The 26,338-nt window shown below is 42.6% G+C and overlaps 2 long non-coding RNA genes across 2 annotated transcripts in view; both read left to right on the top strand.

Moving 5' to 3' along the window:
• The first annotated feature begins 14,667 nt into the window (after positions 1-14,667).
• Positions 14,668-26,338, top strand: part of LOC141058743 (uncharacterized) — a 152,791-nt gene continuing 141,120 nt past the window's right edge. Inside the window, exon 1 of the long non-coding RNA XR_012222288.1 lies at positions 14,668-14,792. This is a non-coding gene — a long non-coding RNA (uncharacterized lncRNA). The remainder of the gene's footprint in view (positions 14,793-26,338) is intronic.
• On the top strand, positions 19,585-25,640 carry LOC141058746 (uncharacterized). The gene is made up of 2 exons (XR_012222291.1): positions 19,585-23,586; positions 24,178-25,640. It is a non-coding gene; the product is annotated as an uncharacterized lncRNA (long non-coding RNA).

Genomic DNA, 26,338 nt, shown 5'->3' with positions numbered 1-26,338 from the left:
ACAGTGCTCCCCATAACAGTAATATCCAGTGCCCCATAATAAGTGATATCCACAGTGCCCCATAATAACAGTGATATCCACAGTGCTCCCCATAACAACAGTGATATCCCTAGTGCTCCCCATAATAGTGATCTCCACAGTGCCCCATAATAGTGATATCCACAGTGCTCCCCATAACAGTGATATCCACCGTGCTCCCCATAATAGTGATCTCCACAGTGCCTCCATAATAACAGTGATCTCCACAGTGCTCCCCATAACAGTGATATCCACCGTGCTCCCCATAATAACAGTGATATCCATAGTACCCCCATAATAACAGTGATATCCACAGTATCCACGTAATAACAGTGATATCCACAGTGCCCCCCATAATAACAGTGATATCCACAGTGCTCCCCATGATAACAGTGATATCCACAGTACCCCCATAATAACAGTGATATCCACAGTACCCCCATAATAACAGTGATATCCACAGTACCCCCATAATAACAGTGATATCCACAGTGTCCCCAGATCAGTGATAGCAATGAACTGCCTTACACAGGAGTTTGTTCTTCTCCATTGATCTCTATCATTATTGATGACCGCCGCGTTGACCCCTGGTGGCTGAAGGGTTAAAACCTCAATCAAAACAATTTTGTGAAATCTGCTCCAATATCTGAGAACAACATAGAATTAATGAAACAATTCAGACGCTCGACATGAAAGGGCTGAAATGTTTATTAATGACAGATCCCAGCGCTAATAATCTCAGCACGCTCGTCATTAATTCATTTAATCGCATTAGTCACTAGAGCTAAGGGAATCCAGGCAGGAGGCGAGCGAGGAAGTATTCACAGCAGTGCTCAGTGAGCGCGGAGACTTGAGCTCAGTCCTGCCATGGGAGGAAATTCACATAATGGAAGATTGTTCAGGGCCAGTATCACAGACGAGAGGCTTAGGCCGGGGTCACACTAGAGAGGAATACGGACGAGTGAGAGGCGATAAAAGCACGCATTACACACGGACCAATGATTCTCTATGGGGCAGCTCCCAACAGCCGTATAATTCCCGTCCATATTCTACGGTGCGTGCCAATCGCAGCATGCTGCGATTGTCAGCGTACTACGCCCGCACTACGCCAATGAACGTATGGGTGCGATAAAAATACGCTTTACACACGGGGACCACACATGTGACTTGCGAGAAATACGCACCCGGTGTCTTTTAGAAAAGCCGGCAATTCAGTGCGCGATACAGTAAAATCACACTGACAGGTTTAATAAAGAAACAAAAGAATAGATATATACACATAGATACACATAGAATACACACATATATATATATATATATATATATATATATATATATATATATATATATTGTGAGGTAGCGCTGTCATTCAGGGTTGGGGAACAAGTGCTTGGCAGCGAATAATCACGTCTGGCACAGGTTTTCATAAAGCAATATCACAGTCCATGAGGTTTACTCATTATCATAAACCAAAACGATATGCAACAGTCTTACAGCAGGGGATCTTCACACTAGAGCTCTGCTCCCCTATAGCCCTCCTAGTCACACAGGCTGTGCTTCATCTAACCAAAAGGCCATACAGTCTCTCAGTTGCAGTCCCATCTCCGGGTTACCTTGCATGCTGCTTTACCCTGCAAACGTCTATCCCTTACTCTCAGGGAACTGTCAGGCACACATCGCCATTAGTCACAGCGTCCAGACGTGCTGTCAAGCAGGAAGCCACACGAGACCTTCCAAACAGACCTATCAGGTCTCTGCGACCCCCCATGTGACCAGACCTCAGGTACCTTATATGGTCCATACCCACACCCACAGGTGATCACATGGCTATGACCTCACCCAAGGTACTATTGCACACAGCCACACACAGGCTTCCCTGACACATTGTAACAGAACGTACTAGTCAGCAGTACCTCTGATGATCATTATGATCTTTCAGTATCCTACACCTATCAGGGCAATGGAAATGTTTATACGGCTGTCCTGGGACACCCACACAGCGCCCCCTAGCGGACACAGCGGTCACTGCACCACTATATATATATATATATATATATATATATATATATATATATATATATATATATATAAATAAACTGTGTTACAAATTATTATGCAAAAAGAGTTTCGGAGTGATAAGGTTAGAATTTTTTTGTCATTTAAACTCATTGATGGTGATGTGTGTCAGGGCTCTTTATATCACTGAAAGCAATTGCAGATACCTTTGCACATTAGTTTGACACATGCCCCCCGATGAAGCCTAGCGCGAAACGTGCGTAGGGGCTTTGGGGCTGGACGCTACGCACATGCACTTCTTTTATGGGTAAGCATGATCACTTTTCTACAAAATCCCCCATGCTTTTTTTGCACATAGCACTTTATTGCAAAGCATTTGTATGAATTCCCCATGCTTTGTGCTATGCACTTTATTCTGATAGTAACACTTGACGTTTAAGTGTGAGACTTTTCTGCGTGGGCACTAGTTTTCATGCATTTTCTTGGGGCTTTGAAAACTTTTTTGTACTATTGCATTTACCATACATGTGCGGTGCATCCATCCCCTCTTTTTTGTAGTGTCATATCCGACATCTGATCATATGATTGTATTTTGTAATGTACACTTTTTATGCACCTGTATTAATAAAGAGCGAATAATTTTTGACATTATAACCAATTATTTTTATTGACTCCATGGCGTCATACTCCGTCTTCTATGTAGGTCTATATATTTCCAAGGGAGTTGCCTTTTTGTTCATTCCATTATGAACGTCCTTTTTTCTAGATAGGAAAAAGTACCATGTTCATTGCTATGTTGGACTATGTTAAAATATATATATATATATATATATATATATATATATATATATATATATATATAAACTGTGTTACAAATTATTATGCAAAAAGAGTTTCGGAGTGATAAGGTTAGAATTTTTTTGTCATTTAAACTCATTGATGGTGATGTGTGTCAGGGCTCTTTATATCACTGAAAGCAATTGCAGATACCTTTGCACATTAGTTTGGCAGGTGTGTCCAAAGAAAGGCAAGACTACTTAAGAAGGCTGTTTCACATTATTAAGCAGCCGACATTTTTTGCCAAAATGGGAAAGAAAAAGGATGTGTCGGCTGCTGAGAAGCAACAAATTGTGGCGTATTTAAGTCAAGGCATGACTACAATCAACATTGCCAAGACACTTCATCGTGATCATCGCACAGTCAAGAAGTATGTCGCTGATTCCCAGCACACACGTGTGCGTGCTGATAAGGAAAAAGTGAGGACTCTTTCCAACAGGCAACTGCGTCAGGTTAAAAGAGCAGCTGCAAAAATGCCTTGTCATAGCAGCAGACAAGATTTTGAAGCGGCTGGTGCCTCCAACGTCCCCCGAACAGCAAGATGCAGGGTCCTTCAGAGGTTTGCAGCTGTGCGTAAGCCATCCTGTCGACCACCTCTATCCACTGCACACAAGCAGAAACGGCTCCAGTGGCCAAACGACACCTGAAGACTGATGAGTGCCGTGCAACGCTCGATGGTCCAGATGGATGGAGTGGAGGATGGCTGGTTGATGGACACCCCATGGAAACACGGCTAAGGCGCCAACAAGGAGGAGGTGGAGTAATGTTTTGGGCTGGAATCATGGGGAGAGAGATTGTCGTCCCCTTTAGGATCCTAAAGATGAACTCCATAATCTATATGGAGTTTCTAAAACAGCACTTCCTGCCATGGTTCAAGAGGAAGAACCGTGCTTTCCGCAGCAAGATCATTTTCATGCCTGATAATGCACCGTCTCATGCTGCAAATAACACATCTGCATCTCTGGCTGCTATGAGCATAAAAGAGGACAAACTTATGGTGTGGCCACCATCATCCCCTGACCTCAACCCCATTGAGAACCTCTGGAGCATCATCAAAAGGAGTGTCTATGATGGCGGGAGGCAGGTCACATCTAAGCAACAGCTCTGGGAGGGGATTCTGTCCACAGGCAAAACAAGTGAGCACAAACCATCCAAAAACTGACAAATCCAATGGATGAGAGAGTTCAGAAGCTTCTTTCCAACAAGGGCTCCTATGTGCAAATGTAACATCACCCAGAAGAAAGTTTGGACTTGAAAACTGTTTGATTTCATTTTGGAATAAGCTGATAATGCTTATCATTTCACAATTGACAATTTTTTTGTTCAAAATAAAAATAAAAAGGTTGAAAACTCTGCTGTGCATAATAATTTGGAACATGCATTTTGAGTGTTTCTTATTTTTAAAAATATACTGTTTTCATAGGCAGTTTGTTCAAAAACATTGTAATTATACTAGAATATTAGATGATGGGAAAATAACAATGACTGCAATTCATATAGGTAATTTAGAGGAAATAGGAGGAAATATTTTTTGCATAATAATTTGAGATATATATATATATATATATATATATATTTCACAGAGTTCTTCATAGCAGAATAGCTGCTAATTCAATTGCTTCTGTAAAATCATTCCCCAACCCGACATGAAATGACACATGGTCACATACAGTAAACCATTTCATTTACTGTTTTTTTTTTTATATGTCCCTGACTAATAATTAGATGAGGGTTTGTGTGCAAAATTTGGGAGGTGTTGGTGTCAATTTAAGGGGTTAATTCGCTGTAAAAAAATGCGTGTGCTCCCGCTGTAATTTGTCAACCAGAAAGGTTAAGCAGGTGAGTGAGGGCAGATTTTAATAGCAATGAGAGGGACCATTGTTTTTGCCCCTAAGGCTACAAAAATCTGGTCCCTCTCATGGCTATTAAAATCTGCCCTCACTCACCTGCTTAACCTTTCTGGTTGACAAATTACAGAGGGAGCCCACGCATTTTTTAACAACAAATTAACCCCTTAAAATAACATCTACGCCTCCCAAATTTTGCACACAAACCCTCGTCTAATTATTAGTCAGGGACATATAAAAAAAAAAAACATGAAATGAAATGGTTTACTGTATGTGACCATGTGTCATTTCATGTCAGGTTGGGGAATGATTTGAACAGAAGCCGGCAATTGAATTAGCAGCTATTCTGCTATGAAGAACTCCGTGAAATATAAATATATATAATATAGTGTATCTCAATGACATGTATGTATATATATATATATATATATATATATATATATATATATATACACACATTCTATGTGTCTAGATCTATTCTTTTGATTCTGTTAGAAACCCTGTCATAGGGCTCCATTATATGTACATATTGCAAGCCGGCAAGAAAATCTCGGCATACGGATGCCATACGGATGCTGACATGCGCAAAATACGTGACCACACTTTGCTTACGGACGACATACGGAACACTATTTAGGGGTCATTCACCCGTATTACGCATGTAAAATACGGACCGTATTTTGCGTTGGTTATTGTGACCCCGGCCTTAGATACAGAATACCGTATCACACAGGAGAGGATTGGATACACAGCTCAGCAGTCAGTATCACACAGGATAGGATTAGATACATGGCTCAGCAGTCAGTATCACACAGGATAGGATTAGATACACGGCTAAGCAGTTGGTATCACACAGGATAGGATTAGATACACGGCTCAGCAGTGGGTATCACACAGGATAGGATTAGATACACGGCTCAGCAGTCAGTATCACACAGGAGAGGCTTAGATACACGGCTCAGCAGACAGTATCACACAGGACAGGAATAGATACATGGCTCAGCAGTATCACACAGAAGAGGATTAGATACATGGCTCAGCAGTCAGTATCGCACAGGAGAGGCTTAGATACACGGCTCAGCAGACAGTATCACACAGAACAGGAATAGATACACGGCTCAGCATTATCACACAGAAGAGGATTAGATACATGGCTCAGCAGACAAGTATCACACAGGATAGAATTAGATACACGGCTCAGCAGACAGTATCACACAGGATAGGATTAGATACATGGCTCAGCAGTCAGTATCACACAGGAGAGGATTAGATACACAGCTCAGCAGTCATTATCACACAGGATAGGATTAGATACACGGCTCAGACATTATCACAAAGAATAGGATTAGATACACGGCTCAGCAGACAGCATCACACAGGAGAGAATTAGATATACGGCTCAGCAGACAGTATTACACAGGATAGGAAGATACACGGCTCAGCAGACAGTATCACACAGGATAGTCACACAGGAAAGTATTAGATACACAGCTCAGCAGTCAGTATCACACAGGAGAGGATTAGATACACAGCTCAGCAGTCAGTATCACACAGGATAGGATTAGATACACGGCTCAGACATTATCACAAAGAATAGGATTAGATACACGGCTCAGCAGACAGCATCACACAGGAGAGAATTAGATATACGGCTCAGCAGACAGTATTACACAGGATAGGAAGATACACGGCTCAGCAGACAGTATCACACAGGATAGTCACACAGGAAAGTATTAGATACACAGCTCAGCAGTCAGTATCACACAGGAGAGGATTAGATACACAGCTCAGCAGTCAGTATCACACAGGAGAGCATTAGATACAGGGCTCAGCAATCAGTATCACAAAGGACAGGATTAGATATACGGCTCAGCAGTCAGTATCACACAGGATAGGATTAGATACATGGCTCAGCAGTTGGTATCACACAGGAGAGTATTAGATACAGGGCTCAGCAATCAGTATCACAAAGGACAGGATTAAAAATAGGCTCAGCAGTCAGTATCACACTGGAGAGGGTTAGATACACAGCTCAGCACACAGTATCACACAGGATAGGATTAGATACATGGCTCAGCAGTTGGTATCACACAGGAGAGTATTAGATACAGGGCTCAGCAATCAGTATCACAAAGGACAGGATTAGATATACGGCTCAGCAGTCAGTATCACACAGGAGAGGGTTAGATACACAGCTCAGCACACAGTATCACACAGGCTAGGATTAGATACACAGCTCAGCAGTTGGTATCACACAGGAGAGGATTAGATACACGGCTCAGCAGTCAGTATCACACAGGAGAGGATTAGATACACGGCTCAGCAGTCAGTATCACACAGGAGAGTATTAGATACACAGCTCAGCAGTCAGTATCACACAGGAGAGGATTAGATACACAGCTCAGCAGTCAGTATCACACAGGAGAGTATTAGATATACGGCTCAGCAGTCAGTATCACACAGGAGAGGGTTAGATACACAGCTCAGCACACAGTATCACACAGGATAGGATTAGATACAGGGCTCAGCAATCAGTATCACAAAGGACAGGATTAGATATACGGCTCAGCAGTCAGTATCACACAGGATAGGATTAGATACACGGCTCAGCAGTCAGTATCACACAGGATAGGATTAGATACACGGCTCAGCAGTCAGTATCACACAGGAGAGGATTAGATACACGGCTCAGCAGTCAGTATCACACAGGAGAGGATTAGATACACGGCTCAGAAAGTATCACACAGGATAGGATTAGATACACAGCTCAGCAGTTAGTATCGCATATGAGAGGATTAGAAACACGGCTCAGCAGACAGTATTACACAGGAGAGGATTAGATACACGGCTCAGCAGTCAGTATCACACAGGAGAGCATTACATACACAGCTCAGCAGTCAGTATCACACAGGAGACTATTAGATACAGGGCTCAGCAATCAGTATCACAAAGGACAGGATTAGATATACGGCTCAGCAGTCATTATCACACAGGAGAGGGTAAGATACACAGCTCAGCACACAGTATCACACAGGATAGGATTAGATACATGGCTCAGCAGTTGGTATCACACAGGAGAGTATTAGATACAGGGCTCAGCAATCAGTATCACAAAGGACAGGATTAGATATACGGCTCAGCAGTCAGTATCACACAGGAGAGGGTTAGATACACAGCTCAGCACACAGTATCACACAGGCTAGGATTAGATACACAGCTTAGCAGTTGGTATCACACAGGCTAGGATTAGATACACGGCTCGGCAGTCAGTATCACACAGGATAGGAATAGATACACGGCTCAGCAGTATCACACAGAAGATTAGATACACGGCACAGCAGTCAGTATCACACAGGACAGGAATAGATACATGGCTCAGCAGTATCACACAGAAGAGGATTAGATACATGGCTCAGCAGTCAGTATCGCACAGGAGAGGCTTAGATACACGGCTCAGCAGACAGTATCACACAGGACAGGAATAGATACACGGCTCAGCAGTATCACACAGAAGAGGATTAGATACATGTCTCAGCAGTCAGTATCACACAGGATAGAATTAGATACACGGCTCAGCAGACAGTATCACACAGGATAGGATTAGATACATGGCTCAGCAGACAAGTATCACACAGGATAGGATTAGATACACGGCTCAGCAGTCAGTATCACACAGGAGAGGATTAGATACACAGCTCAGACAGTATCACACAGGAGAGGATTAGATACACAGCTCAGCAGTCAGTATCACACAGGATAGGATTAGATACACGGCTCAGACATTATCACAAAGAATAGGATTAGATACACGGCACAACAGACAGCATCACACAGGAGAGAATTAGATACACGGCTCAGCAGACAGTATTACACAGGATAGGAAGATACACGGCTCAGCAGACAGTATCACACAGGATAGTCACACAGGAAAGTATTAGATACACAGCTCAGCAGTCAGTATCACACAGGAGAGGATTAGATACACAGCTCAGCAGTCAGTATCACACAGGAGAGCATTAGATACAGGGCTCAGCAATCAGTATCACAAAGGACAGGATTAGATACATGGCTCAGCAGTCAGTATCACAGGATAGGATTAGATACACGGCTCAGCAGTTGGTATCACACAGGATAGAATTAGATACACGGCTCAGCAGTTGGTATCACACAGGATAGGATTAGATACACGGCTCAGCAGTCAGTATCACACAGGAGAGGCTTAGATACACGGCTCAGCAGACAGTATCACACAGGACAGGAATAGATACACGGCTCAGCAGTATCACACAGAAGAGGATTAGATACATGGCTCAGCAGTCAGTATCACACAGGAGAGGATTAGAAACACGGCTCAGCAGTCAGTATCACACAGGAGGATTAGATACACGGCTCAGCAGTTAGTATCACACAGGATAGGATTAGATACATGGCTCAGCAGTCAGTATCACACAGGAGAGTATTAGATACACAGCTCAGCAGTCAGTATCATAGAATTGTAGAGTTGGAAGGGAACTCCTGGGCCATCTAGTCCAACCCCCTGCTCAAAGCAGGATTCGCTAAACCATCCCAGTCAGATGTCCGTCCAGCCTCTGTTTGAAGACTTCCATTGAAGGAGAACTCACCACTTCTCGTGGCAGCTTGTTCCACTCATTGATCACTCTAACTGTCAAAAAGTTTTTTCTAATATCTGATCTGTCTCTCCTCCCATTCAGTCGTCTGCTTCCTACCTTTCCGGCACCACTACATCCCAGTGCCAACCACATCTACACTGCCCTGGGACTATAGATTCACCTGTGGGGAGCTTTTACATCTTTGCTGCACCATACCATCAGTCCCAGCGGATCTGCATGCAGCGTGGGCTTAACACCTCCCTTGCCGAGCACCACAGGTGGCGTCACAAACTATTCATCTAACTACATTCTACCATTCACATCTTCCTATTACTTGGGCGCCCAGGGCCACGGTCCGGGTCACCGCTGCTGTGACACATCCCACTGATACCGGCCCGGTACCGAGTACCCCACATCCCTGGGAGGGCGACCCAGAATAAATTCTTCAGGCTGCTCAAACGGGCAGGGAGAAAGTTCATCATGCTCTGAGAGCGGAAGGACATGGGACTCAGCGGGGACCATGGCCTGAGGAAACTGTCACGCTCGCGTCTGGGCAGGTTGGTGCAAGCCGGGGGGTTGTGGCCCCACTGTGCCACAAACCAGACTACCCTGGAAGGGGCGTGAGTATGACAGCTACCTTGGTCTTCACTGGTGCCTCTGATGAGCCAGCTGCCTGGTGCCACTCCAGGGTGGTGTCTGGCTGTGGCTGCTGATCCCACTAGGGGACAAGGCACTTGGACTGGTGCGACTGACAGGCAGGTAGGCACGGCAAGCACTGCTGGTACCCACGCAGGCACGGCTGAGACACAGGGTATGCTGGCACGGTTTGAGACACAGGGTAGGCTGGCACGGCTTGAGACACAGGGCAGGCTGGCACAGCTTGAGACACAGGGCAGGATGGCACGGCTTGAGACACAGGGCAGGCAGGAGTGGTATATGAAGGAACAGGTAGACACCTGTTGACACAGCGGGTGCCAGTTCTGATAGAGGCAAGAATGACTGGAATATGAAGGAACAGGTTTTGGGCCTGTTCACACAAGAGATGCAGGTATGGATACAGGCAGGAGTGCGGAGTAGGCGGAGCCGCAGGAGTGCGGAGTAGAGCAGGAGAGCAGCAAGAGGTTCTGCAGATGCTGGTGCCACAGAGGAGTCACGGCTCAGCAGTCAGTATCACACAGGATAGGATTAGATACATGGCTCAGCAGTCAGTATCACACAGGATAGGATTAGATACACGGCTCAGCAGTCAGTATCACACAGGAGAGGATTAGATACACGGCTCAGCAGTCAGTATCACACAGGAGAGTATTAGATACACAGCTCAGCAGTCAGTATCACACAGGAGAGGATTAGATACACAGCTCAGCAGTCAGTATCACACAGGAGAGCATTAGATAAACGGCTCAGCAGCAGTATCACACAGGATAGGATTAGATACAGGGATCAGCAATCAGTATCACAAAGGACAGGATTAGATATACGGCTCAGCAGTCAGTATCACACAGGATAGGATTAGATACATGGCTCAGCAGTCAGTATCACACAGGATAGGATTAGATACACGGCTCAGCAGTCAGTATCACACAGGAGAGGATTAGATACACGGCTCAGCAGTCAGTATCACACAGGAGAGGATTAGATACACGGCTCAGAAAGTATCACACAAGATAGGATTAGATACACAGCTCAGCAGTTAGTATCGCATAGGAGAGGATTAGAAACACGGCTCAGCAGACAGTATTACACAGGAGAGGATTAGATACACAGCTCAGCAGTCAGTATCACACAGGAGAGCATTAGATACACAGCTCAGCAGTCAGTATCACACAGGAGAGTATTAGATACAGGGCTCAGCAATCAGTATCACAAAGGACAGGATTAGATATACGGCTCAGCAGTCAGTATCACACAGGAGAGGGTTAGATACACAGCTCAGCACACAGTATCACACAGGATAGGATTAGATACATGGCTCAGCAGTTGGTATCACACAGGAGATTATTAGATACAGGGCTCAGCAATCAGTATCACAAAAGACAGGATTAAAAATAGGCTCAGCAGTCAGTATCACACAGGAGAGGGTTAGATACACAGCTCAGCACACAGTATCACACAGGCTAGGATTAGATACACAGCTCAGCAGTTGGTATCACACAGGAGAGGATTAGATACACGGCTCAGCAGTCAGTATCACACAGGAGAGGATTAGATACACGGCTCAGTAGTCAGTATCACACAGGAGAGTATTAGATACACAGCTCAGCAGTCAGTATCACACAGGAGAGGATTAGATACACAGCTCAGCAGTCAGTATCACACAGGAGAGCATTAGATATACGGCTCAGCAGTCAGTATCACACAGGAGAGGGTTAGATACACAGCTCAGCACACAGTATCACACAGGATAGGATTAGATACAGGGCTCAGCAATCAGTATCACAAAGGACAGGATTAGATATACGGCTCAGCAGTCAGTTTCACACAGGATAGGATTAGATACACGGCTCAGCAGTCAGTATCACACAGGATAGGATTAGATACACGGCTCAGCAGTCAGTATCATACAGGAGAGGATTAGATACACGGCTCAGCAGTCAGTATCACACAGGAGAGGATTAGATACACGGCTCAGAAAGTATCACACAGGATAGGATTAGATACACAGCTCAGCAGTTAGTATCGCATAGGAGAGGATTAGAAACACGGCTCAGCAGACAGTATTACACAGGAGAGGATTCGATACACGGCTCAGCAGTCAGTATCACACAGGAGAGCATTAGATACACAGCTCAGCAGTCAGTATCACACAGGAGAGTATTAGATACAGGGCTCAGCAATCAGTATCACAAAGGACAGGATTAAAAAACGGCTCAGCAGTCAGTATCACACAGGAGAGGGTTAGATACACAGCTCAGCACACAGTATCACACAGGATAGGATTAGATACATGGCTCAGCAGTTGGTATCACACAGGAGAGTATTAGATACAGGGCTCAGCAATCAGTATCACAAAGGACAGGATTAAAAATAGGCTCAGCAGTCAGTATCACACAGGAGAGGGTTAGATACACAGTTCAGCACACAGTATCACACAGGATAGGATTAGATACATGGCTCAGCAGTTGGTATCACACAGGAGAGTATTAGATACAGGGCTCAGCAATCAGTATCACAAAGGACAGGATTAGATATACGGCTCAGCAGTCAGTATCACACAGGAGAGGATTAGATACATGGCTCAGCAGTCAGTATCACACAGGAGAGTATTAGATACAGGGCTCAGCAATCAGTATCACAAAGGACAGGATTAGATATACGGCTCAGCAGTCAGTATCACACAGGAGAGGGTTAGATACATGGCTCAGCAGTTGGTATCACACAGGAGAGGATTAGATACACGGCTCAGCAGTATCACACAGATTAGATACACGGCACAGCAGTCAGTATCACACAGGATAGGATTAGATACACGGCTCAGCAGACAGTATTACACAGGATAGGATTAGATACACGGCTCAGCAGTCAGTATCACACAGGAGGATTAGATACACGGCTCAGCAGTCAGTATCACACAGGAGAGGATTAGATACACGGCTCAGCAGTCAGTATCACACAGGATAGGATTAGATACACGGCTCAGCAGTCAGTATCACACAGGATAGGATTAGATACACGGCTCAGCAGACAGTATCACACAGGATAGGATTAGATACACGGCTCAGCAGACAAGTATCACACAGGATAGGATTATATACACTGCTCAGCAGTCGGTATCACACAGGATAGGATTAGATACACGGCTCAAGCAGTTGGTATCACACAGGATAGGATTAGATACACGGCTCAAGCAGTTGGTATCACACAGGATAGGATTAGATACACGGCTCAGCAGTCAGTATCACACAGGATAGGATTAGATACACGGCTCAGCAGACAGTATCACACAGGATAGGATTAGATACACGGCTCAAGCAGTTGGTATCACACAGGATAGGATTAGATACACGGTATCCCATAATACAGTGTACAGTATCCCGATGCGCCATGGCATCAGTCACACGTATGTCAGGACGGAGGTTTCTCCTTCTCGTGTCCCTGTTTCTCCCATTTTCTCCTCCCTTTCTCACCGACTCCCGGTGTCTCGGAGCTTTTCTTGTCCTTTGACCTTCAGCGATTGATCAGTGACAGCGGACGACCCTGTTTTTTGTCTTCCGCCCGTTTTACACGGATCCCGATAGACGTTATTGGCGGAGTGTGATCCGCCAGACGGACGAGGACATGGACCGGAGCCGCTCTGACAGCCGGTGTGTGCGGATCGGTGAGACTCTAAGCATCCCACAGAAGCAGCAGGGCGGGATATGTACGAATGGTCCACGTCGCAGCATTGGGCCACGTTCACCCTCATTGGGTGCAGATTCTGCAAGTGAATTTTTGTTTTCTCGGCAGCATCTTCCAGGAGCAGCGAGGCAGAGGCAGACCTTCCATTATCACATTATTTTGGGTTCAGGAAATTGACTCGTTTCATTTTTATAGATCTGAATATTTGGGGCTGATTCTTCACATCCATTTTGGCGAAGGCCCGAAATCTGCAGGTAAAACCAGCGGCCTGTAACAGCTTCTTTCACAATTTGTTCTATTTCCACAATAAAAAAAATAAGAGAAATCAGACATAAAAGTTAAGGAATAAAAGGGGAAAATCTGCGCGGACTCAGAGCTGCGGAAACAAACGCTGCGGATTGTAGTCTACAAAACGGCACCAAGAACGCAACGTGAGAACATGAACCTGCAGTGCTGCACCTGGAGCTACAGGGGGCGACACCTGCACCTGTGATACCTCATGTGGGGGGGCTGGTGCACTGGTCCAAGTCATCTGCAGCTCGTATCTTTTATTTTAACCTTTTTCTGACTCTGCAGAGTTATCGAAAGATGGAGACATATCAAGAGAAGAGAAGCAACACGTCAGAGAAACGTGCTTAATAATAATGGCGACAGTTAAACATTCATGATGCTGAAGGCTGACTAACATCATCTATATAATCTGAGGAGAACTGCTCCTTAGCTACAGGGGAACTACAAGTCCCAGCAGTCACTTACATAGGTGCGCCACCCATCCTCTCATGTAAAAGAGCTCGCCTCCACAGTCCGCATCAATTGATCACGCAATGATTTCTGGGATTCGTAGTTTAACTGTCGCCGTCTAGCGTTTGTTACAGCATTCTTTGGACAACAGTTCCCAGAAACCATTTGCGGTACATGGATCTCTGGGAACTGTAGTTCACTTCTGCTGATATCTAATGCGCATAAGTGATTATTAAACTACGACTCCCAGCAATCATTGCGAAAACTGCTGGCTTGCCTCAGATTCTGTACTATTTCTAGGCGGGAAATGCTCCTGAGGGTGAATGATGCCCAGGTGGTTCTTCTCTCTTTGTGGTGAATGGTGCTGATAATAATGGTTTCTGAGGTAAATGTCACCTTTATTGTTTTTTATTTGTGTAATCTGCCTAAGAATGTGAAAACACAACTGATATCATTGGGTATACCTGTGCTGTGAAGTAAGTGTCCCCCATAAATGCATCCCACAGCCCCAAATGCTGGAGCGCCCCCATTAACTCCTTCCCAATGCAGCAGCCATTTTTAATTTTTGTTCATTTTACCATAAAATCTAAAAAATGGAAAAATAATTCACAGTGCAGTGAAATGATTGAATAAAAAACTTTCGCTGTTTTTTGTTTTTTTTTCACCACCTATTTATGACATTCATTGTGTGGTAAAAATGACCTGGTGACACGATTCTCTGGGGTGGTACAGCTATGGCAATACCAAATTTTAATTTTTTTTTTGTGGTTAAAAAAGAAAAAAAAAAAAGTCACCATTTTCTGGCACCTGAAACTGTATATATATGTATTCAAAAAAGTTGAGGCGGCACACCGAAGCAAAGATGCAAACTGCTCTTGTTAATAGCCCCCGTGGCGACCTTTCTCCAGAACTTACAGAAGTGCGGGTGCAGAGGATTTAAGGAATAAACATAATTGATCATTTCAACTATCTGTCCATTAGTCAGAGGACATGACTCACCCCATCCTGTCATGGCACAGTACGCCAGAAGCTGGCGACCTGCAGCAAGCGAGGCGCACATCATAGAAAAAGCTAGACCATCAATCCCAATCGTGCAATTATTATAACCGCAATTTTACCTCAGTGTTTGGTCAGTATTTTACCTCAGTGTTTGGTCAGTATTTTACCTCAGTGTTTGGTCAGTATTTTACCTCAGTGTTTGGTCAGTATTTACCTCATTATTAGGTCAGTATATTACCTCAGTGTTTTACCTCATTATTAGGTCAGTATTTTACCTCAGTATTAGGTCAGTATTTTATCTCATTATTACGTCAGTATATTACCTCAGTGTTTGGTCAGTATTTTACCTCATTATTAGGTCAATATTTTACCTCAGTATTTGGTCAGTATTTTACCTCATTATTACGTCAGTATATTACCTCAGTGTTTTACCTCATTATTAGGTCAGTGTTTTACCTCATTATTAGGTCAGTATTTTACCTCATTATTAGGTCAGTATTTTACCTCATTATTAGGTCAGTATTTTAGCTCAGTGTTTGGTCAGTATTTTATCTCATTATTACGTCAGTATATTACCTCAGTATTTTACTTCATTATTAGGTCAGTATTTTACTTCATTATTAGGTCAGTATTTTACCTCATTATTAGGTCAGTATTTTACCTCAGTATTTGGTCAGTATTTTATCTCATTATTACGTCAGTATATTACCTCAGTATTTTACTTCATTATTAGGTCAGTATTTTACTTCAGTGTTTGGTCAGTATTTTACCTCATTATTACGTCAGTGTTTTACCTCATTATTAGGTCAGTATTTTACCTCATTATTAGGTCAGTATTTTACCTCATTATTAGGTCAGTATTTTAGCTCAGTGTTTGGTCAGTATTTTACCTCATTATTAGGTCAGTATTTTACCTCAGTATTTGGTCAGTATTTTATCTCATTATTACGTCAGTATATTACCTCAGTATTTTACTTCATTATTAGGTCAGTATTTTACCTCAGTGTTTGGTCAGTATTTTACCTCATTATTAGGTCAGTGTTTTACCTCATTATTAGGTCAGTATTTTACCTCATTATTAGGTCAGTATTTTAGCTCAATGTTTGGTCAGTATTTTACCTCATTATTAGGTCAGTATTTTACCTCAGTATTTGGTCAGTATTTTATCTCATTATTACGTCAGTATATTACCTCAGTATTTTACTTCATTATTAGGTCAGTATTTTACCTCAGTGTTTGGTCAGTATTTTACCTCATTATTAGGTCAGTATTTTATCTCAGTGTTTGGTCAGTATTTACCTCATTATTAGGTCAGTATATTACCTCAGTGTTTTACCTCATTATTAGGTCAGTATTTTATCTCATTATTACGTCAGTATATTACCTCAGTGTTTTACCTCATTATTAGGTCAGTGTTTTACCTCATTATTAGGTCAGTATTTTACCTCAGTGTTTGGTCAGTATTTTATCTCATTATTAAGTCAGTATTTTACCTCAGTATTAGGTCAGTATTTTATCTCAGTGTTTGGTCAGTATTTTACCTCATTATTAGGTAAGTATTTTACCTCATTATTAGGTCAGTATTTTACCTCATTATTAGGTCAGTATTTTACCTCAGTATTTGGTCAGTATTTTATCTCATTATTACGTCAGTATATTACCTCAGTGTTTTACCTCATTATTAGGTCAGTATTTTACCTCATTATTAGGTCAGTATTTTACCTCAGTATTTGGTCAGTATTTTATCTCATTATTACGTCAGTATATTACCTCAGTATTTTACCTCATTATTAGGTCAGTATTTTACCTCAGTGTTTGGTCAGTATTTTACCTCATTATTACGTCAGTATATTACCTCAGTGTTTTACCTCATTATTAGGTCAGTGTTTTACCTCATTATTAGGTCAGTATTTTACCTCATTATTAGGTCAGTATTTTACCTCAGTATTTGGTCAGTATTTTATCTCATTATTACGTCAGTATATTACCTCAGTGTTTTACCTCATTATTAGGTCAGTATTTTACCTCATTATTAGGTCAGTATTTTACCTCATTATTAGGTCAGTTTTTTACCTCATTATTAGGTCAGTATTTTACCTCATTATTAGGTCAGTATTTTACCTCATTATTAGGTCAGTATTTTATCTCATTATTACGTCAGTATATTACCTCAGTGTTTTACCTCATTATTAGGTCAGTGTTTTACCTCATTATTAGGTCAGTATTTTACCTCATTATTAGGTCAGTATTTTACCTCAGTGTTTGGTCAGTATTTTATCTCATTATTACGTCAGTATATTACCTCAGTGTTTTACCTCATTATTAGGTCAGTGTTTTACCTCATTATTAGGTCAGTGTTTTACCTCATTATTAGGTCAGTATTTTACCTCATTATTAGGTCAGTATTTTACCTCAGTGTTTGGTCAGTATTTTATCTCATTATTACGTCAGTATATTACCTCAGTGTTTTACCTCATTATTAGGTCAGTATTTTACCTCAGTATTTGGTCAGTATTTTACCTCATTATTAGGTCAGTATTTTACCTCATTATTAGGTCAGTATTTTACCTCAGTGTTTGGTCAGTATTTTACCTCATTATTAGGTCAGTATTTTACCTCAGTGTTTGGTCAGTATTTTACCTCATTATTAGGTCAGTATTTTACCTCATTATTAGGTCAGTATTTTATCTCAGTGTTTGGTCAGTATTTACCTCATTATTAGGTCAGTATATTACCTCAGTGTTTTACCTCATTATTAGGTCAGTATTTTACCTCATTATTAGGTCAGTATTTACCTCATTATTAGGTCAGTATTTCACCTCAGTGTTTGGTCAGTATTTCACCTCAGTATTAGGTCAGTATTTTACCTCAGTGTTTGGTCAGTATTTTACCTCAGTGTTTGGTCAGTATTTTATCTCAGTGTTTGGTCAGTATTTCACCTCAGTATTTTTCTTTTTTATTGCAATTAGTGCAGTTTCTCTCAGGATCAAATGTCTTTATGTGCAATATAATCACTATAATGTGTGATAACTAACTGATAGGAACTGAAGGAGTTAAATTGAGTTCTGTCTATGTTGCATTCTCTTGTTTAAAACCTTATCTGTTCTTCGAGGAGATGTCTCAGACATCTCCCTTGTGAACCAAGGTCAAATACCTCTGCTTTTTCGCCTAAATGACTTTCTTTGTCTAAAACAAGTTGTAAAATCATTTGTACTGCGCATGTCTGTAAAATGTTTAAATTCTTTACTATAAAAGACGGAAGCCTAACTGATAAGCCAGAGGCGTCTTGGAGGCATCCTGAGTTGTACCATACAGCTGGTGTCTGTGTAGTTCTTCTCCACGGAGCTGATTTAATTAGAGACATATGATGCTTCACACCCAAGAACATCGGTCCTTCAGATGAAAGAGTAATCTGAGGGATCCCGACAGTTTCCTGGCGCCCGAAACAGGGACCTGATATAGGCACCTCTCCAAGACTACCCGATCTACAGACCACTCCAGTTACTGATGAAATTGTGAACAGCAGACCTAAACACCTGGCCAGGTAAGAGATCAATTTTTCTCTTCTCTGCTCTTCATAATCTATCATTATAACTAAGGTCCGTATAAAGGGGAATCTAGTAGAGGAGGGGGCCGTAAAATCAGGTCCATATAAGAACTCTGAGGAAATCGGGTGTGACACGCATATGTAATTTCTGCTCGAATGAGAGGTTACTGTAGGTTCTGTGTGTGCACAGCTATTTTTAGAAAAAGAGCTGATGCAAATCAAAATGGGAGAGGTCTGACATTATGGAATATAAGGCTGGGTGAACAGTTCATACTGCGCAGCCCGGACGGACAAGTTTTTCACAATAGACGGTTCCGCACTAGGAATAGAGGAGGTTGTTGAATGGCTACTTTGATTTGAAAGGTTGTGGAAAGTAGACAAATAAGCTGCACAGTAGGTATTCGTTCAAAGAGTGGTGATATTGCCTAACTGGGCCATGTGACAGCGTCCTTTCGGGGAGGTCACCGCCTAAGCTTAAATCAACACCCTTTACGAATAAACCTTGTGACAGATAAGAGTGTGACCGAATGAGCACAGGACCGTGAAATGAGCCTGTGACAGGATATGACTGAAGAACCCCAGTAGATGGACACTTTATTTACAATCCTGTGTGTTGTGGGAGTATTTCTGTTCGGATGCTACATAGCATATAAGTACACGAAACACGTAGTACACCGAGGAACAGACACTCCATTTAGCCTGTTAGCACCTTAGGAAGAAGGTAACGAGGTATAGTAGAGCCTAGTCTTGAGCTTACCCAATACACCACCTAAGGCAGGGGACTAACAGGAAGACAACAAGAGAGACAGGATAAGAATAAAAGATAAGATGGGGAACAGTCAGGGAAAGATACCTGAAGAAGGAAATCGGTTATGTGATATAATTGAGGATAGATATGGAAGTAGTGCAGCAAAGAACCTGGAAAAAGTATTAATCAAATCCAAAGTGCAAGATAGGCAGGCTGTGTGAATCCTTGTATATATGTCTATGAGAACCTCTGAATAAGATGAAAGATGAGTAATTGAGTAAAAAAAAAAAAATCAGTGAATGAGCACGTATGAATGAATCATCACACATCATTTTTGTGTCAAGAGATTTGTGACCTTTCTAGTTGTGGTGGAATCCCGGACAGATGCGTTATAGATATTTCAAATCTACATCTGAGACTGAATGAATTGAGTAATGATATAGTTCGTGTTATATGTGGCATTACATTGTAAAGTTTCCTGAATGCATTTGGCCAGAAAAAGGGCAAGGCATGGTTAATCTCATTATACAGTTATCTGCCCTTACAGTGAAATCCCGTGATTTTGAGTTTCTTTGTAGAAATTGATTTTGATAAGTCTAAAGAACTACAGAATTCTGTGAAGGACGACGCTGCATTCTGATGGGAGGGGGGAATGATACCGCTGCGTAGTTTTTCTTCTCCCTTCGCTCTTATCTCTGCTGAGTGTGAGCTGTGCTCAAAATTCTCTGTAATTCTATCCGTAAGGTACAAGCTGAAAGATTTGTGCATTTTAAAGCAACAGTACTTAATTGAAGATTGGAAGTTAAAAGTAAGATTTGGTGCCTAATTTAGAAGGGAATTGTAAGTGATTGCTTGGTCATTAATGTGTTTGAACCTGCTTCTAGTTGTGTGATTGATTTGTATAGCAAATTGTGTCAAATTACAAAAGACAGAGAAGGAAGGAAGCAGTAAAACAAGTGGGACAAATATTGAAAAAGGCAAAAATACCAGAGTGTGAATGTTTGGATGTACAAAAAGGCACAGACAAGGGAAGAAAATAGCAAGTGAATAAATGATGCTTGAGAATGTGCAGCAGTGTGGAAGGTGTATTATGAATGTTTGATTGACAAAGTGTAACCAGAGACCCAGACAAAACAGATGGACTTGTAAACACTGTGGTCAGACTCAGACAAACCCAGACTGAATAGCTACTTGTGTGACCTGTGCTACTGACCTAAGAGAATTGCACTAAATCCTATCCAGACAAGATCATAAGAAGCTGACATAATAGTGTGGATAGTGGGTAGTAGGGACATTGGCCCTTGAGGAGTAAGCTGACAGTAGACATCAGACGGCCAACCCCATCAGGACCTAGAAGTGTGACTAGAATAAGAAAGATACAGGTGTATTATCCCTGGAGCCCCTCTGACCAGCTAGCTTTGCTGAAGCAGCTGCCTGCCCCTGAAGACCAACCATTCCCGTTTTACAGACACATAAAGGAAGTACAGCAAACATATAAGTGTACCTGGGCAGACCTAGAGAGGTTGATGAGTTTAAAGGCAGGTGACGCACTAGATCATATAATTAAGACACATACAGATGTGACAAAGAATCAGGCTTGGGGCATGGATGATAAATCTGCACGATCTGGGGAGACGTACTGTGAGTCACTAAGACAATGGGCTGCAGTGGAACAATCAGAGCAGTCTGTACTCCTGACTAATGTGACACAGCAAAGAGGAGAGAGAGTAGAGATATACCTTGGACGGTTACAGCTGAAATGGGCAGACATGTGGTACATCTGCATAAACCCACTTGATGTTAGAATACTGGTGGATGCATTCATTGACGGTATGAACAAAGACTTACGAGACGCAGTACAGACAGCCAGACCTGAATGGAGACATGTAGATCCGAAAGACCTCCTTAAGGTAGCTAAAGAAATTGAGCAAACAAGGACAATAAAACGACCTGTCATGTATGCTGGAGCACAAGGAAAAAAGTGGAGACGTAATAGGGAAGGCATGTGAGATGACACTGACGTTTCTTTTGACAATCTATTCCCCACATGACATCCATGCCATACTCCTACAAGTTCAACCAAAACATCTGTCTATGGCCAGACAGCTCAGACTTGAGTGTGCTCGACTAATTCCTGAGTATGTCACTCCTCAAAAGATGTAACGTTCTGAATCCAGCCACCCTCCTGCCTGTGGATTCAGAAAAGGGGGAATTGGTGACCGTATTGGCAAGTGAGGAAGGATACTTTGACATGACGCATGAACATGTCTGCATAGAACTGATGAGTCAGGAGACAGTTGGGTTTGCACACATTCATGAAAAACCTGTTCCTAATGCAGACTTTGAGTTTCTTTTTTGTAGATGGCCCCAGATACCACCAGGATGGACGATTCTACACTGGATATGCAGTAGTATCCTCACATGAGGTAATCCGAGCGGAACCACTCTCTCCTCACATGTCGGCGCAGGAGGCAGAGTTGAAGGCACTCACTGAGGCGTGTAGAGCCGCTGCAGGTAAAGTCGCTAATATTTTCACAGATTCGAAGCCCATTAAAAATGCAGAGCTGTTGAAACAATTGATGGAGGCATTGATGTTACCAGTCCAGGTTGGCATTGTCAAGGTAAAAGCACACACAAAGGTGACTCCGTGGAGGTAGAGGGCAATAGAAGGGCGAACGAGGCTGCTAAAATAGCACAAGGCGGCCTAGAGAGAGCAGTGGACGGTGGCGGGGAGTCAGCGTATTCCAGCCACATTGGGTCTAGATGTCCTGAAATCCCTCCAGCAAAAGGCTGCCCAAACAGAGAAGGTACACCGGGGGAGACTGGGAGCTGAGCTGAACTCAAATGGAGTATGGGAGAATAAGGATAAAATGTGCCCACCAAAGTCCCTGTTCCCAATCATGGCGCAAGCAGCACATGGCCCCAATCACACCTCAAAAAGTCACATGTGTGCCATGGTAGATGCCTTCTGGATCGCTCCTGGCTTCAGTTGCGCAGCCGCGAAACTTGTACAATCATGCCTCATCTGTGCACAGCACAACCCAGGTAAAACAGTAAAAGTCCCTAAGAAAGCGACACCTAGGCCTCTCTACCCGTTTCAGAGACGGCAGATTGACGACATACAGCTACCAAGGTAGGAGTGTATGCAAATATCCTAGTATGTGTAGATCTCTTCTCTGGATGGCCAGAGGCCTACCCGGTGAAAACGGCTACAGCTCGAGCCACTGCAAAGAAACTGGTGATGGAACTAGTACCACGATTCGGTGTCCCTGAGACAATTGAATCAGACAGAGGTACACATTTCACTGCTGAGGTAATGCAAAATGTCATGCAAATGATAGGTGTAGAACAGGCATTTCATACACCCTACCACCCACAGAGTTCAGGGAAGGTAGAAAGAATGAACGGGACACTAAAATTGAAAATACAGAAAACCATGGAACAAACCCATAGACCATGGCCAGAGTGTCTCCCATTAGCATTATTCTCAGTAAGGTACACACCCACGGGGAAAACTAAACTGTCACCCTTCGAGATACTGTTTGGAAGACCACCGAACACAGGGTTGTACTACCCACAGGTCTTAACACTCAATGTGGATAATTTGACAAGTTATGTAATCCAGTTGCAAAAGCATTTAACTCAAATGCATTCTCTAGTTTTCTCTTCCATTCCAGATCCAGATAGTGTGGAAGGAACTCACTGTCTACAACCTGGTGATTACGTATATGTCAAGAAACACTCCAGAAAGACCCTTGAACCCCGATATCAAGGACCTTACCAAGTACTCCTAACAACGCCTACTTCTGTTAAGTTGGAAGGACGACCAACCTGGATCCACGCATCGCATTGCAAACTAGCCACAGGAGTTAACAAAGCATAAGAGTGCATAATGTTTTGGTTTGGTTTTGTTGCATTATCTGTAATAATGGTAGCTGCGTGGGACAATCTAAATTCTCCAATGTCCTTGAATAATAAGTTTATACAACATCATGAAAAATTACTGAATGATTGGTCAAATCATTTGCTGGATCTGCACACATTCACCAGTATCAGCCACTAGTATTCCGTTCCTTGTTATTCCTATGCCACCCGAGGAATTATTTGCCTGGACCAGTTGTTCTGATACACTTGCTAATAATGCCACAAATAATGTGAAGTTATGGAACACAACTGTTGGTATACCTATTGTGGGATGGGTAGGATACCCTTGGTGGCAGGGTAATCTTTCAGGAAGTAATACATACCTTCAATATCTGGCATATAAAGGGGGGGCTTGGGTACCCAGGAATAGAACTCGATTAACCTACCTGGGGCAAATTCCAATGTATGGCCTACAAGTTAGTTTTAATGTAACTTCCCACTCTACTGATGCCTTCAAACCAATACTGCTAGAAAGAAGGTTGCATAACACGTCCTGGGAGTATTCCAATTTATTTCCCCAGGGCAATAATGAAACTTGTTTTAATATTTCAGGTAATATACCTTGCAACGAGTCATCTGGATATGAGAAAGGAACTCCCACCTGTGGAAATCCCGATGTAGGGTATTGTAGCCCTTTAGGACAACTTCCAAATTGGTGTATGCTTCAGAATGTATCTGCGTTCATAGATTTAGTTCATAGACTGGTATTACAACATTCAGCCCTATGGGACCTACCTAGTGACATGTTCTGGGTATGTGGAGACAATGCATATAAATGGTTGCCAGTAGGGGTAAAAGGTGCTTGTACTCTGGGTCGTTTGACTCCAGCTACCTTTGTTATTCCGAATGACCAGTTGAGTACTCAGAGCATACCTAAACACACGTTGTACAAAAGAGCTGCTGACAATACACCTCACCTCTCTGGGAGACCACATATAGTGCAGATGAGTGTGGCTAATAAAATTGTCAGCTCTATTTTTATTTATCCTATGATTACTCAAATGTGGGATAAATTAGTCAGGGCTACAGATTACTTAGATGACCAAATATGGGATATATTGGATATATTGAACACCACCGTTGCTGTCCAAAATCAGCTCATCATAGCCACTAATCAGCATACCATAGTATTAGATTATTTAACTGCAGCGCAAGGAGGTATGTGTCAGGTCATCGGACCAGCTTGCTGTCATTATATAGATCCCAACAGCATTATAAAGTTAAAATTAAAAATAGAGGATGTTCAAAAACTTAGAGATCAGTACGATAAAGACAATGATCGTACTAAGGATAGTTGGTGGTCAGATACATTCTCCTTTCTTAATCCAGCTAATTGGTTTAAGGGTATTGGAGGCTGGATAGCTGGGATTATACTAAGTCTATTACGTATTGTTGTTTGTATCTTCGTAATATATGTGCTATTGAAACTTGTTTTTTGGTGTATCTCTGTATGCAAGAAAAGATGTAGAAATAGATAAGGAAGTTTGACTGTAAACAACAAGAATTTAACTATTATTCCTTTGAGTCCTAGATTGACATCTCATTTCTGGCATGAAGGAGCGTACTCTTGCAATGATGGACGTGGCTTCAGTATCTGGGGGATGGAGAAGGTAGAAGACCTGTCTCCCTCAGGCAACCCGTCGGCCTGGGATAGTACCTGGTGAACGAGCCACTATCCGCTGTTGTTGCAGGATCCAGTGTTCCAGATTGTGGAAAATGAAGATGTCAAAGGGGGGAATGATAGGAACTGAAGGAGTTAAATTGAGTTCTGTCTATGTTGCATTCTCTTGTTTAAAACCTTATCTGTTCTTCGAGGAGATGTCTCAGACATCTCCCTTGTGAACCAAGGTCAAATACCTCTGCTTTTTCGCCTAAATGACTTTCTTTGTCTAAAACAAGTTGTAAAATCATTTGTACTGCGCATGTCTGTAAAATGTTTAAATTCTTTACTATAAAAGACGGAAGCCTAACTGATAAGCCAGAGGCGTCTTGGAGGCATCCTGAGTTGTACCATACAGCTGGTGTCTGTGTAGTTCTTCTCCACGGAGCTGATTTAATTAGAGACATATGATGCTTCACACCCAAGAACATCGGTCCTTCAGATGAAAGAGTAATCTGAGGGATCCCGACATAACCTTAGTTACTTTGCTTGGGCAACACCGGGCTCTAAGGCTATGTGCACACGGTGCGGATTCTGCTGTGGAATTTTCTGCGCAGATTTTGCTAAATCTGCAGGTAAAATGACCTGCGTTTTACCTGCAGTTTTAGTGCAGTTTTTATGCGGATTTCACCTGCAGATTTCTATAATGGAGCAGGTGGAAAACTGCAGCAAAACCGCACAAAAGAAGCGATATGCTGCTTCTTTTATTCCGCACCAAATCTGCACGGAAAAATCTGAAGCAGGTGCACAGCGTTTTTTTGTTTTACATAGCCTTAAATGGTACTGCCCAGAATCCGCAGCGTGTGCACACAGCCTTAAGCTAGTTAAAAATAAAAGTATCGATTGATTGACATAATGTATCAGATGTGAAGCGAAATCCCTATAAACCTTGCAACGTTGCGGAATCTGCTGCGGATTTGCCTAAATCCGCAGGTCAAAAGACCTGCGTTTTACCTGCGGATTAGCCTGCAGTTTTCCCCTGCGGTTTGACACCTGATCATGGAACAGGTGTCAAACCGCTGTGGAATCCGCACAAAGAAGTGACATGCTGCG

The sequence above is a fragment of the Dendrobates tinctorius genome, unplaced genomic scaffold (assembly GCF_039654945.1).
Source record: "Dendrobates tinctorius isolate UK_male_01 unplaced genomic scaffold, ASM3965494v1 ptg000214l, whole genome shotgun sequence".
Lineage (NCBI taxonomy): Eukaryota > Metazoa > Chordata > Amphibia > Anura > Dendrobatidae > Dendrobates > Dendrobates tinctorius.
Note: the sequence above shows the minus strand (reverse complement) of the source record. Positions and strands in the feature narration are given on the sequence as shown.